Source organism: Drosophila nasuta, chromosome X (assembly GCF_023558535.2).
Source record: "Drosophila nasuta strain 15112-1781.00 chromosome X, ASM2355853v1, whole genome shotgun sequence".
Classification (NCBI taxonomy): domain Eukaryota; kingdom Metazoa; phylum Arthropoda; class Insecta; order Diptera; family Drosophilidae; genus Drosophila; species Drosophila nasuta.
The window spans coordinates 30419585-30434542 of NC_083459.1; the positions used below are offsets into that span (position 1 = coordinate 30419585).

General features: G+C 31.1%; 1 protein-coding gene across 11 annotated transcripts in view; it reads left to right on the forward strand.

The window, feature by feature from the left end:
* The window catches only part of LOC132795059 (uncharacterized), a 202433-nt gene that overhangs the window by 34148 nt on the left and 153327 nt on the right, over positions 1–14958 (forward strand). The window contains exon 3 of one of the 11 annotated variants that reach the window (XR_009633412.1): positions 6938–6976. The exons of the other annotated variants lie outside the window; for them this stretch is intronic. The gene's annotated coding sequence lies outside the window, so the exon portion shown is untranslated. The remainder of the gene's footprint in view (positions 1–6937; positions 6977–14958) is intronic. 11 annotated transcript variants of the gene reach the window in all.

A 14958-nucleotide genomic window follows, 5' to 3' on the forward strand; every position in this document is an offset into this window, starting at 1 on the left:
ATTTATTAGTTTATTGCTTTTTATTTCTTTTACTGATCCAAAGAATGTGTTTTTTTATCATTGTTTTGTATTATTTTTTTATGATTATTATTTTTTTATTTGTATATTATTTATTGTTGTTATTAATTTATTATTATTTTTTGATATATTTCAATTATTTTTTAATGATTTTTTATGCTAGTTTTTTTTATTTATTTATTATAATTTTTATTTCTAGTGAGTTGGTCTACTGTTGTCTAAACTAATTCAAAGAAATTTTATTTATTGCTATTATATTTTTTAAATATTTTGTTTTTACTATTATTTTTTTATTTGTATATCTTTTATGTTATTTCTTTCTTTTCTTTTTTTCTCTTTTTTTTTTATTTATTCATTTTGAAATAATTTTGTTTTTCTATAATTTTGTATTTTACTTTAATTAGATTTAACAAGCGACCATTCAAGGGTATTTGCTAGTCAAGCTTTGCTTTGCTTTGCTTTTGTGGCCGGCATTCTTATCCAACTATTTGGCAATTGACTTTTGTGTGCTGAACTTGACAATGTTGTATTTTGTTGCTTATCTAGCTGACACTTTGCGGTTCAAGTTGAAGTTGCGACAAGAACCAAGCACACACAAACACACTAACAATAACAATAACACTAAATAGCAAACACCAGCAACAACAACAACGAGAACAACAACAACAAGAGGCACTAAGCACTGTGCACCTCACGTCTTGCACATTACAAAATTTTCATCGTCGCACTGTCAACACCTCTTTTTGTTTTATTTTTTCCTCGATGCCAAAAACCAAAAAAATAACACAAAATAATAATAATTGACGAAAAAAACAAAAACAAAAAAAGCAACAAAAATTTAATTAAAATTGTATGCAAGGTCGAAATTAGTTGGCAACGTGGCCATCAAGTCGAAAAACTTAATTCATAATTCATTTAAAGAGCTCGGCTGCCCAGTCGGTTGTGCCCTGTATCATACTGTACTATATATATATATATCTATATATGTGTGTTCACTTATTTATGTTTGCCCCCACTTCGAGCTCTGCCGTCGTCGTCGTCGTCGTCGTCTCTCTGACAATGTCGTTGTACCTTCAAGAGTTGCGAGACGCGCTGTGCACGTTTTTGTTTTATTTTAGTAGTTTTTGTTGTTGTTGTTGTTGTTGTTTTTTAGACTACTCGACCTGTTCGCCATATTAATCAGGCAAGCTCAGAATGGGCCACATATCACATATGCACATATGGTAGGCACAGTCTGAGTCTCAATGTGTGTGTGTGTGTGTGTATGATAACTAGATATTTCTTGACTGAACGTGCAATGCTTTTGTTGCGCCATTATCTTATCTCATCTGATCATCGTATCACCCATGTCGTAGCTTATTAAATCGACTATTACAACTAAAACATATATCAAGCTAAATTCCATTACTCTTCTTCTTCATTGCAACGTCAAAACGTTGAGCGAATTAATATGCTTTAATTAGTCGCCAGTATTAAATATTTCATTAATCTTTAAGTCTTCAATTTTAATAATAGTCTATTAATGTTAAAAAGCTACAAATTTATATTTCATTAAGTATTTATGCTTGTATTTTTATTTATTTATTATAATTCTTATTTCTAGTGAGTTGGTTTGCTGTTGTCTAAACTAATTCAAAGAAATTTGATTTATTATAAATTACCTTATATTCTATATTACCTTAAATATTTCATTAATTTTTGAGTCTTCCATTTCAATAATAGTCTATTAATGTTAAAAAGTTAAAAATCTATATTACATTAAGTATTTACTATTTTTAAATATTTATTGAATAGTTAATTACTTAGTTTTCTTATAAGTATGTATTATTTCAAAAATAATTATTAAATATTGAGTGCCTAGTTTTAAATGATTTATATACATTTAATATAAAGGTTTTCTAAATTTTTTATTATTCAAATATTAAATTTGTTTAGGTACTATATACTTAATATATATTTATTTTGTTTTATATTGTTTTTCTCTTTTGTTTTTTATTTATATATTTTATTATTTATTTTTTTCACATTTTTTTATTTTTGTTTATATATATTTGAAATTTTTTTCTATTTTACACTTTTTTATAGTTTACTTTTTTATATATTAATTTTTTATATTTAACATTTATTTTTTTCTTTTTTCTCCCATATCTCTATTTTGTTTATATGTATATTTATTTTGTTTTATATTGCTTTTCTCTTTTGTTTTTTTATTTATATATATTATTATTTATTTTTTTCACATTTAATTTTTTTTATTTCTGTTCATATATTTTAATTTTTTTTCTATTTTACACTTTTTTATAGTTTATTTTTTTTTATATATATTAATTTTTTATATTTAACATTTATTTTATATATATATTTTTTATATATTTAAGGCATTTTTCTACCATTTTTTCCATTTTTTTTATATTATTTTCAACTGCAGTTGAAAGTTAAACTGCATTTGAAACTAAAGTGAAAGACTTAGGCAACGAACTTGCACTTCCAAGCACTTTGCAGCAGCAAAGACTTAGGCAACGAACGTGCTAGCCCAGTGCCAAAACAAATGACTTAGGCAACAAACTTGCACATGCCAACATCAGATTTATTGAATGCGTGTGTTTTTTGTGACACCTTCTTTTTGGCTGCTGCAGCGCGAAGAGCTCGAAAGGAATTTGTGCAAATGTGCAAGTTTGTTGCTTAAGTCTTTTCTCGTTTCTAAGTAAACAAAAGATGTAGGCAACAAACTTATGTTTCGGTATTTTCATGTTGCATTTTTTGTTTCTGTTTTTTTCGGGGGCGTGATCTTTGCATATTTTGTGCGTGGGTCAGGTAGCAGTTGTGGTGGGCGTGGCACACGCTGTGGCGACAGTTATACAAGTGATGGCATAGATTGAGAGATAATCCCATGACGGAGAGTTAGAGAGAGAGAGAGAGAGAGAAAGATTTTAAAGAGCTAACAACAAGTGCAAGTGACAAGAGCAAACAAAAAGGCAGCAACAACGATTGTTGTTGTTGTTGTCGCTTGTTGCTTGTTGCTGCAACATTTCTGGCTAAATATTTTTGCCCGAGCTGCCCGTGGGCAACGCCTTTCAAGTCGACTTGAGTCGAGTCGAGTTGAGTTGAGTTGAGCTAACAATGGTAGCAAGTGCTCGCAAATTGTTGCCACAGACAACGGGTCGCAACAACAACAGCCACAGCCGCAGCCACAGCAACAACAGCAACAACAATGCTAACAGCAACAATGGATTTACCATTAAACTTTAAATTCAAATTCAAGTTCATGATGAATGTATCACGTGCAGTCGACGTTGTTGTCGGTTGGTTTGCTTTTTGGCGGTTTTTTTTTTGTTTCTTTTTTTCCTTACTTCTCCACCTCTATGGATGTGTGTGTGTGTGTGTACTTGAAGTCAAACACGACTAGTGTCTGCCTCCGTAGTGTAGTTGTTTTTTTTTGGTTGGAGCTACCTTGTGTGGTAATAAGTGGCTCGACTATTTTGGCCCATTCTGCTTTGCGCCACGTTAAGTGTTTCGATTAGCTGAGAAAACTACTGAAAACACTGAAAAACTAACTAGTTTTTCCACTGGCTTTAAGCCAAAAATTTAGCCATCCATTTTTTTTTGTTATTCGAATATCTGTTGATAAGGGTTTAAATGTAAGCAGGAATTTGAATTAACTAATGTTTGATTTAGTTGACTGTTGGAAGCGATTTCTATAGCATTCTATTTTCACTGAAAGTAAGTAGCTAGCAACTACCCTTTATATATTTATTACAGGGTATATACTTCTTAAGATAATACTGCAAAGAAATTTAATTTAATTTAATTTTGCAATTTACATTTGTTTTCTAGACTTCTTTTCATTGAACTAACGTTTTGTAAGGAATTTCAATTATGCTTACAGTTTAAGTTTTTTTAATTTATATTTTATTTTATGAATTTTTGATTTTGTTTATTTTTTAGGAATTTATCTTGTCTTGCAATAAATGTGGTTTATTTTCTCTTTATATTTGATATTCGTGAAAGATAATTGTTGTACTCTATGGTATATTTTTTTTTAATGTTCTATATAAATATATCTAATATAGTAGTATAGTATTATATTTTAGTATTTTTCTGTATATTATTTCGGTACATAAAATGAATAATAAACAATCTCTATCAATATACCAAAATAACCTTTGGTATATTTAAGTATTGCACTGATATGCCTTGATTCAAAATGGGTACGGGGTATTTTACAGTCGAGCACACTCTATTGTAGCTTTTTTTTATAATTCTTTTCGATTTCAATTTGAAAATATTGTTTTTTCCAGGGTATTAGCTTGTCGTACATAGCTAACTAAGCTAGCTAAGTTCTTTTTTGTTTTCTCTTGCGTTTGTTTTTTTGCCAACTTGAACATTTTCGCTAGGTCTGAGAGTTGTTGTTGTGCTTCTATTTCTTCTTCTTCTTCGCTGTATTTCACTTGTTATTGCTTGTTCTTGTTGTTGTTGTCATTACCGCAGGGCCATAATGTTGTCTTTTTTATTTTCTGTGTAAGTTTTACATCATAGTACACTCTCATTTCCACTCTCTTCCTGATGCCTGTTATACCCTGTAAGCATAGAAATTAATGGCGGGGTATATTATTATAGGATCAAATGAGATTTGCAACTTGAATATGAGTCTCAAAACTTTAAATTTAAATTGAAAAAAAATTACAAAATATTATATTTTATTTTAATAAATTTCAAAAATATTAAGAACAATATTACTGACATTTTAACATTGTTAAATACATTGTAAAGTAATATTGCTATATTATTAATTTTTTCTATATTCTAGAAATTTCCAAATTTTAAAATAAGCTTGTATGTGATTAATTTTTTACTTTTGGGTGTTGTATTATAAAAATGCTTTTAAATTTTGATGTGCTAAAAATTTGTTGAATTAAGGAAGCATATTTTTTGTACATTAAATATAGCTTTTAATATTATTGTTTTCTTATATTCTTTATGTGGAAAATAACTGAAAAAGTAACAAAATATCAATAAATTTAATTGACCATAATCATATATATTCATTCATCATAATATTCTGGAAGCATTATTGAAATATATGAAATAATATAATGGAGTTGTTGAAAAATTAGAAAATATTATTTTATATTGTATTTTCAAAAATTGTTGAGTAAATATTTGGTAGAACAAAAATATAGGTTAACTGCTTGTCGAGCACTTGCAACAAAAACTTTGCCAGTTACTTTGTTTCTATTTCTGTTACTCGAGCTCTTATATAACATTTGTCTAGCTTCTGGCCATTGAATTTTTTTTTGGACGTTTGGCAACAATTATGCAATGGGAATGGAGTAGTTTTCGGTTTTTTTTTTTTTTGGGTGCCAGAGAACATAACAAAGCGGGTAATCAACATGCGAGTGCGATTGCGATTGCGAGTGTATTTTTTTTTTTTTGTGTATTCGAAGTAACTGAGTCTCACAGTAACTGAGCATTTAAGCATCAACACAGTGTGTGTGTGTGTGTGTGATGGAATGGGGGTCTTTTTAATGTTCAAGGTAAAAAAAAAACATTAACTCTGACTTTGAGATTACATGAACGCTTTTATAATTGAACTCCGGTCACTTGGCCTGAGCTGGCTTCTGTCTTCTGTCTCTTGTCTGTTGTCTGTGGCTATTTAATTGTGTCATGTGCTTTGGCCGCTAATTCGCTAAATGGCGAATTTCCTGCATAACTTCCTGTTGCTAAGAAGCTTCGCCATCAAACTCATCATATTATATTATCATAAATGTTATTTATGCATAGACTTTGTGATATATAAACTATCAACTATCAACTATAAAATGTTAAAATGTAAAGAGGCTTAGGCAAATTCCCAGTGAAAGAATCAGTTCATTATTGTGACACTCCTCTTGAGAATGTGTTGCTGGAATGGGAATGGGTAAAAAGCCATATAATAAACTAATAGCTCTAATGCCCTATAATGATGCTGTTGTAATAAGAGAGACGTCAACACGCTGCACCGCAGGGCGTCTGATTGATAAAAAAAAAGCAACACAAAAATAGAAAAGAACAACGTTGAAAAAATACAGTCTTCAGTCCCTTTTTTTTTTTTTTCATTCATTCATTCATTCATGGCTGGCGATGGTCTAAGCTTAAAAACTCCTCGATGGATGATAAATGCGATCGCTTAGCTTAACTCGACTGCATTTTCTCAACCCACAGCAGAGCACAAGACAAAACAAATAAACATGCAAACAAACGAAAAATCAAGCCTAACTAACGACGACGATCTTAATTCTTATTTAGTGGACAAGTTTTTCCCTTCTTTCATCGACAAAAGAATACACAGAGAGTGGGAGACAGAGAGAGAGGGATGAGAGGGGGGAGAGTGGGAGCTGGAGCAACTTTCTGTGAATGAATTAGCACAGGAATTGTACGAAAGTTGTGCGGACAAGAGAGCTTGATAGATAGAAAAAAAAGAGCGCTAGGTGAATGCTTTTAAATGAAGAATGTGAGACGATACTTCTGCTTGATAATTAATGCCATATTCCTGGATTGTGCAAGGAAAATGCTTTACTTAAATATGTCTGTCTGTCTGTCCGTCCATCCCTATAAACACCTAGATCTCAGAGACTATGCGAGATAGAGACTTTTTTTTATACGACAGCATTTGTTATGCTTGCATGCAAATCAAGTTTTTTCAAATCTTTGCCACGCCTACTTCAGCCCCTGAAAATCGATAAAAATCGAATAACAAGCGTGATTTTGTAGCTAAAGATTTATAACTATAGTTTTTAGAATTCTTAGTAGCTTAAGCTGGTATATTTTGAATGTATAAATATACCAAATATAGCGTACGGTATATTTTAGTATTTTTGTGGTATATTATTAGGTTAATTTAAAAAATAATAACGCACTCTTTTGCTTTTATTCAAAATAGGTAGCGAGCACACTTAACTGCGCCTTTTGTAATTGTCAGGTATTTAATGAATACTATTTTGGTATACTATTTAGTATAAAAATATATTTAAACTTTAAATAATATTACAAATTCGTTTGAAATTATTTGAATTGCACACAACATTTGGTATAATTTTGATCGATTTTACACATCAGCTTTAGCTCGCAATAAATTTAATAGAAATGAAATTGAAAAACATTTATTGCAAAATTTACAATTTCATTAAAATATATCCCGCAATTATTTTTATTCCCAATCAGTTGTAATTACAAATTGATTTATTATAATATTGTAATTAGTAGTGTTTTATTCTAAAAATTTCCCTTGGAAATTTTACTGCAATTTTGTGCCAGAAATTTTCTTCTCATGCGTCTCATTTAATTTCTCATTTTCTTTTAAGTTAGTCAGTGTTTTTTTGTTTTTTTTTTGGTTTTAGGGAACTTCTTATCAGCGCGGTCTTCACGGTCTTTTTTGTTGTTGTTGTTGTTGTGGCCACTTGTAAGCAATCAAAGTACCGTTTCATCGGCAGCCGATACATAAACTACTTATAGAATTTATATACTTGATATATATAAAGTGTATGCGTATATCGCATCTAAATGATATGCAGGCCATAGAATGCCGCCTTTATCAAGCGACAGCAGCGCCATAAATTTATGCTAAAATTTAAATTTTCTTTAAAGTTAAAATCGTGTTGTCATGTGTTTCTTCTCTCTCTCTGTGTGTGAGTGTATGTGTGTGTATCGCCTTAAACCCCAAAAGGTCATTCCAAATGGGACAGAGCGGTGACAAAATGCCACATAAATATTACACGAACCCGAAGCTGATAGGCAAATGTCACTGTTATTAAAATGAAAGAAAACGAAGAATGAAAATGGTAACAAAGCAGCGTGCATTGAAAATGCCCACGAAAAATTCAACAACAACAAAAATGAAATGACAAAAATGCCATGAAAGAACTTCCGAATATGTTTTTCGAAAGCAGCCCTCAACTCCGAGATGAGCCAAGAAGATTTAAGCATTAAGCCATAAGCTTGTTGTCGTTGTTGCTGGCAGGTGTATTAAGGAAACTTGAGATTCCAACTTAAGCAGAAACTGCCCAAAAAACTTGTGCGAAAGCTTAGCTTTATGTAATCTTGGAGAATATTTGACAAAATTCACAATGATTTATTATAATAGAATTTTAATGGTCATATTATAAGAAAACAAAATATAATAACTTTAACTGCAGCTTATAGTCTTATATTGCAATTTATGTTTGCTTCTTGTAATCATTAGAAAAACAAATTGTGATATGATATGATGATTTCCTATGACTTTCGTTTGCTACAAAAGCTTCCTTAATTCTCCTTTTATAATTTATGTTTATTTATTTTGAATAGTCATATTTTTCAAGTAATATCAAATATTAAAACAAAATATAAACTTTACATTCACCTTATGCTTCTTTTGCAATTTATGTTTGCTTTATGTAATCTGTGAAATGATACGATGCTTTCCTATGACTTTCGTCTACTAGAAAGCTTTCTAATATTATCCTTTTATAATTTACGTTTGTCTTTATTAGTATTATTTTTAGATATTTCATATAATTAGAATATATTTTCTTGATCTTCGTATCATCTGCTGCTCGTTTATCTCTTTGCTTAATTTTTAAAATGTGCAACTGATATTTTGTTATGTCATTTTAAAATAAACGCTGATTTAATCTAGATTGTTATTATCTTATAATTTATGCCATGCTCTCATCCGTCCTCGCAAATCGAAAATAATCCAATAACAAGGATAATTTTGAAGCAAGAGTCGATTTTTGGTACACAAAAGCAAATGCAGTATTTATTACTACAATTTTTGTAGAAGTTATTTAAGAAATGCTTTTGTGTGGTATATTTTGAATGTAATATTGTATCAAATAAAGCCTTTAAAATAGATTAATATTTTGTGGTATATTTTCAGTATATTTTAATATATTTCTTCTATGCATATTATAGTATTTTGAGATACAAATTCAGTATATGTGCCGTTTATTATTATAACTGTACAGTATAATTTCAGTATATTTGCGGTATATTTTCAGTATATTTCTTGAAGTTATTTAAGAAATGCTTTTGTACGGCAATCTGTGATTTTCAATACTGTATGGTATATTTTGAATGTAATACTGTATTAAAATACCAAATAAAGCCTTTAATATAGATTAATATTTTGTGGTATATTTTCAGTATATTTTAATATATTTCTTCTATGCATATTATAGTATTTTGAGATACAAATTCAGTATATGTGCGGTTTATTATTATAACTGTACGGTGTAATTTTAGAATAATTTTGATATATTTTCAGTATATTTTAATATATTTCTTCTATGCATATTATAGTATTTTGAGATACAAATTTAGTATATGTGCGGTTTATTATTATAACTGTACGGTATAATTTCAGTATATTTGTGGTATATTTTCAGTATATTTTAATATATTTCTTCTATGCATATTATAGTATTTTGAGATACAAATTTAGTATATGTGTGGTTTATTATTATAACTGTACGGTATTATTTTAGTATATTTGCGGTATATTTTCAGTATATTTTAATATATTTCTTCTATGCATATTATAATATTTTGAGATACAAATTCAGTATATGTGCGGTTTATTATTATAACTGTACGGTATAATTTTAGAATAATTTTGATATATTTTCAGTATATTTTAATATATTTCTTCTATGTATATTATAGTATTTTGAGATACAAATTCAGTATATGTGCGGTTTATTATTATAACTGTACGGTATAATTTCAGTACATTTGCAGTATATTTTCAGTATATTTCTTGAAGTTATTTAAGAAATGCTTTTGTACGGCAATCTGTGATTTTTAATACTGTATGGTATATTCTGAATGTAATACTGTATCAAATAAAGCCTTTAATATAGATTAATATTTTGTGGTGTATTTTCAGTATATTTTAATATATTTCTTCTATGCATATTATAGTATTTTGAGATACAAATTCAGTATATGTGCGGTTTATTATTGTAACTGTACGGTATAATTTCAGCATATTTGTGGTATATTTTCAGTATATTTCTTGAATATACTGAATCTAACAGTCGATCACACTCCAATGTAGCTTTATTACTTGTTTCTTTTCTTATTAGTAATCCGCTAAATTGTGGCGCTTGAGAATATTTGCTTTACTTTCCTTCTAGAAGAAGTCTCATCATCTGCGACAATCTTCGGACCATGTTCTATATGAGATTGCTTGCGAATACAGCTGCTCGAGGCTCGACACTTCCTTGACAGCTGCAAAGCTGGCGCAAAATTGTTAGGTATGATTGTTGGCAGTTGAGAGCTAATTTGATCTCTTATCTCTGAGAGCAAACAATTTCACGCTGTTCTTCAGTGCTAATTGTGTGTAATCTGAATGTTTTGTTGCCATTTCCATTAGCTCTTATTTTTCCTCTATCTCTGCAAAACGGTCAACTAATCGCCTGACTTTTAGTTTTTTTCTTTATTTTTTTTTGTAAGTTTGTTTTTACGCTGTATTTTCATTTCTTTGTGCCAGGTTAATTTCTATTATTGTTGTCGCTATGTGTCTGTCCATTATTCGAGTTCTTGGCTAAGCTCACATTTGTCGCAGTCGCAGTCGCAGTCGCCGTCGCAGCCAAAGCAGTAGCAAGTGGCATGTCACAGTCAGTCAGTCAGCAGGCAAGTGGCAAGTGGCAAGTGTTGGCTTGGTTCCCAGCCAAGATTCGCAAATGTTGACTTGATTGAGTTGTTCTTATGCCCTGCCTTGGCAGATCGCACTTAGCTGTACTTTATACATACACACACATTTATATATACACATATATAGTGTGTATCGCAATGCTCTTGACCATGGGAAAAGCGTCGGTTCACATTGCGGACCACCACCACTACCATCATCATCATCAGCTGGTCGGTTAGCCAGTCGACCAACAAACCGACCAACAGCTGGCTAACTGACGATTCCTCATCCCAGTCAAATGTGACAAGCGGTTTGCCCCTTTCTTCCCCTCCTTCTCTCTCTCTCTCTTAGTGTTGCGATTGTGACGTAATCTCAGTGACAACAAAAAATTGAACACATGCAAATGCACGATCAGCTAATATACTCTGTACATTTCTAGATTGTCAGCGATTTTGCTGAAACTTTCAGAACTTGAGGCGGATAGAAAAAGCTCATTGGGAGACAAATATTAGTACAGTAGCTTAGTAAGATCCTGAGATATGAAGATTTGTAATAAAAGTGAAAATGCTGTATAACATTCAATTTATATGAAAATAAAGTATGTTAAAAAGCCTTTTTTCAGTAGTCGTTAGTTGGCATTATATTACGGGGTTTTTTGTTTATACCTTTTCTCTTTAAAATTTTTTATTTTATGTGCTTCACATTTGTTTTTTTTTTCAGTATTGATCTGCACTTTGTTTTTGATTATACAGTTGTTTGTGAAACAATCAAAGCTGTTAAGTAATGTAAACATATAGTATTTGAGTATACCAAATATATATTAATTAAGCTTATAGTATATTAATATACCAAATGTATATTATTATACGTTTTTTATTACATTTTTTTTTTAATTATAAAGTCACAGCTATAAAACAATCAAAGCTGTAAAATAGCACAAAAATGTATTATATTAGTGGATCAAATACATATTCTTATAAGCATATAGTATTTTAATATACCAAAAGTGTATTATAATAAATATATTCATATTATATATAAATAATTTGGTAAACTAACACAAAAGACTAGTGTATGGGTAAATAGATTGTTAAGACTTTGAACAAACGGAAAGAAATATAGACGGACGGACGGACGGACGGAGAGCAGGAGCCACTTATAGTATAGACAAAACTTGCTAAGCTCACGCATATTTCCTTAGATTTATGGTTATGTTTGGCTGCTTTTATGATACCCACTATTGACTAACAATATGACTACAGGGTATTACAGTAAAACAACAATAACAATAATAAGAACAACAACAACAACAACAACAACAATGAGAGGCAAGTACAGCACATGCAAAAGCTCCATTGTTGTTGCTGTTTTTTGTTCGTCAGACAAATGACTTCCGCTGCGGCTTGTTCAGCTCCCATCGTAAAAAAAGCTATAGCTGAGCCGAAGCCAAAGCCGAAGAGGCGGGAGAGGGGAGGGTACCAGGGTATTCTATCCAAAAGTAGTTGCTAGGTAATATAAAACTTTAATTCGTGCCTCTTTTGTGTGGTTCTTAACAGTTTTGATTGTCGATATATATACAAGTATACATGGGCATGATGTTGTCTCTTGTCTCTTGTCTTCTCGATACCAACAGCAGCTCTCTCAGGTTCCATTCGAATTTTGACACTTTCTATTATCATTTAAATATGTTTGTATGTCTGCGATTGAAATAGATATGCGGGACTCTTAAAAACCTATAAGTATTGTATTATCTCGTTGTAAGTACGTCTGTTTATTTCGATTTTTTCGTTTTTTTTTGGATTTTTGGTTTTCATTTTTATTGCATTTCCTCATCTCGTTAACACTTTTTTTTCTGTCCACTTCTTTATTTTTTGGTGGATTTTGATTATTGTCATTCTAGCGGATTTAATGACACTTTGATTAGGTCGCGCCCCTTTAAAAGTGTCAGTTGCATTTTTATTGATTTTGTGTGTGTTTTTTTTTTCTTCTGATCCATATGAAGTAGCCATCTTCTTCTTCTTCATCTTCTTGGTTTGCTCTGCTCTGCTGTGTGTGTGAAATGTGTGTAGAATGTGCTCCCAAGCAGCTTCAATTCTCATCATTAAACTGCGCTTTCTGCTGCCACCAATAAGCCGCCCAATAAGCTACTGAGCTGAGAGCTGCTCTGCTGCTCTTGTGGCCATCGTTAAATGATTCCCCCTCAAGCTCTACGCAAAAGACATAAAACCAAAGTTAGGCTCATGATTTTCACTTCCTGGATTTGGACTTGAAAAAAAAAAGAAAAACAAATAAATTGAATGCGAGCAAAAAAACAAAATTCTCTTAAACGATGAGAAGCGAACCGATTTGGTCTTCAAATTTCATTTGCTTCTATCGATTTAATGCTAATGCCTAGACAAGGAATATAAATATAGAATTCGATAGAATTGGTGAATTTATTAACATTCATTGTTAGTTAGAAGTTAATTCATGCTTTCGTTTACTCTAATTTTAGATAATGTTTTAAACTCTTGAGAACTAACAGAAATCAGGTATAAAATGTACCCCATGGTATATTTTGAATGTAACAAATAGTATCGATATACCAAATATAGCGTTCTTATATTCTAATGTTGATTTTTTACTTGTTTGTTGCCTTATAGAAGAAATTTTATAACATAGTGGTTGCAAACTTATTTTATTTTTAGTTCTCTTAATTTAACAGAAATGTACAAATCAATTAAAAAAAAAGTATAAAATAAGTTTACAATGATTTGAGTGCTAAAAGAAGTCAATACATATAAAGTATTGCAAGACTTTATAGTTGGCTTAAATAGCATCCATAGAAGCAGCCACAAGTTGAGCGTTCGCGTTCAAAGCTAATTTGAAAGTGTAAAATTATATTAAAGCGAGCAATAAAGAACACAAAAGACTAAAATTAAAGTCATTCACCCTAATCCTAAACATTTGTGTTGTGTATTGTGAGCACTAAAACTTGTTGCATTGATTGACTTTTCAATAAAAAGCAAAAAACGAAACTAGAAACTAGAACAGAATAAAGTAGATACAGGAATTTATCGTAGATTAAAGCTTTTGGATGCAAAACGTATGCAAAACCACATATAAAATCGATTAAACAACCAATTTAAAAGTAACAAAACAAATACAAAGAAGAGAAGTGAATAGAGATTTGGTTCGTTGGAACGACAATTGCCGCAACGAAATGCTTGTCATTTGTTGGCTTAACAATTGGGGATCGATAGTCATCATCGATAAGTAAATGGCCTTTAAGAGAAGAGTTGAAACTGTTGAAACAATTTGATTGCCCCGCTGACCCAAATATGTTACTGTGTTGCATTTTCGATTAATTATCTTCAATCGATGCACATAAAAATGCCAAAAAAGCAAAGAAGATAAGAACACCAAAAAGTATTTCAAGCGAAGCCTGGCGCTAGAACTAAGAATTGGGATAAAAAAGATTGGGAGAAATGTAAAAATGAAAATTAAAATAAAAATTTAAAAAGAAATTAAATTTCAGTGTTTTTTGGTTGTCTGTGTGTTCTTCTGTTTTTAATAATCAAACTAATTTGCATAGAACGCGACTGCAGCTGCAGTCAGCAGTCCAACAGTCCAACAATCCTCCCCATAACCCCTGAACTTCTCTGCTGCAGAGCTCTTCCCCCCCGCCCCCAATCCAAAAGGGGGAACTTGTTAGGCCAATTAGTGTGCGTATTTCGGACTTTGCAGCAGCCCAAAAGCCTCAACTTTACTCTACTCTTATAGCATGTTTCTTTCGTTTCGTTTCGTTTGGATTTTTTTTTTTTGATAAACGAGCCGAGATTACGTGTAGTTCCAGTCTTCTACACACACACACACACACACACACTCAGACACATTAAAGACTACTTGTTGACGGGCCTATAAACGTCCAGAGAAATGAAGCATGCTTAATGAGCGAAGCGAACCACTGCACGATCTTAACGTACAGATATTCTCTCCATCTCTCTCTCTCTCTCTCTCTCTCTCTCTCTCTCTCTCTCTCTCCGTAACGTATACGGATAGTTGCATTCGTAGTCGTTAAAGTTAAAGTCGCAGGGCCCCCAGCAGGTGTCTAGCACAGTGGCACCCATTTGTGTTATCAAATCATTCATTCATTAGCATACATTACAAAGAAATTTACAAAAATTTTGAAAATTCAATTAAATGCTGAAATTATGGCAAATTACAATTATTTATATTTGTTCACAACACTGTCAATAAGTAGCGATAGTTTGAGCGTCTCTTTTAAGTTTTGCGTACATCGCAAC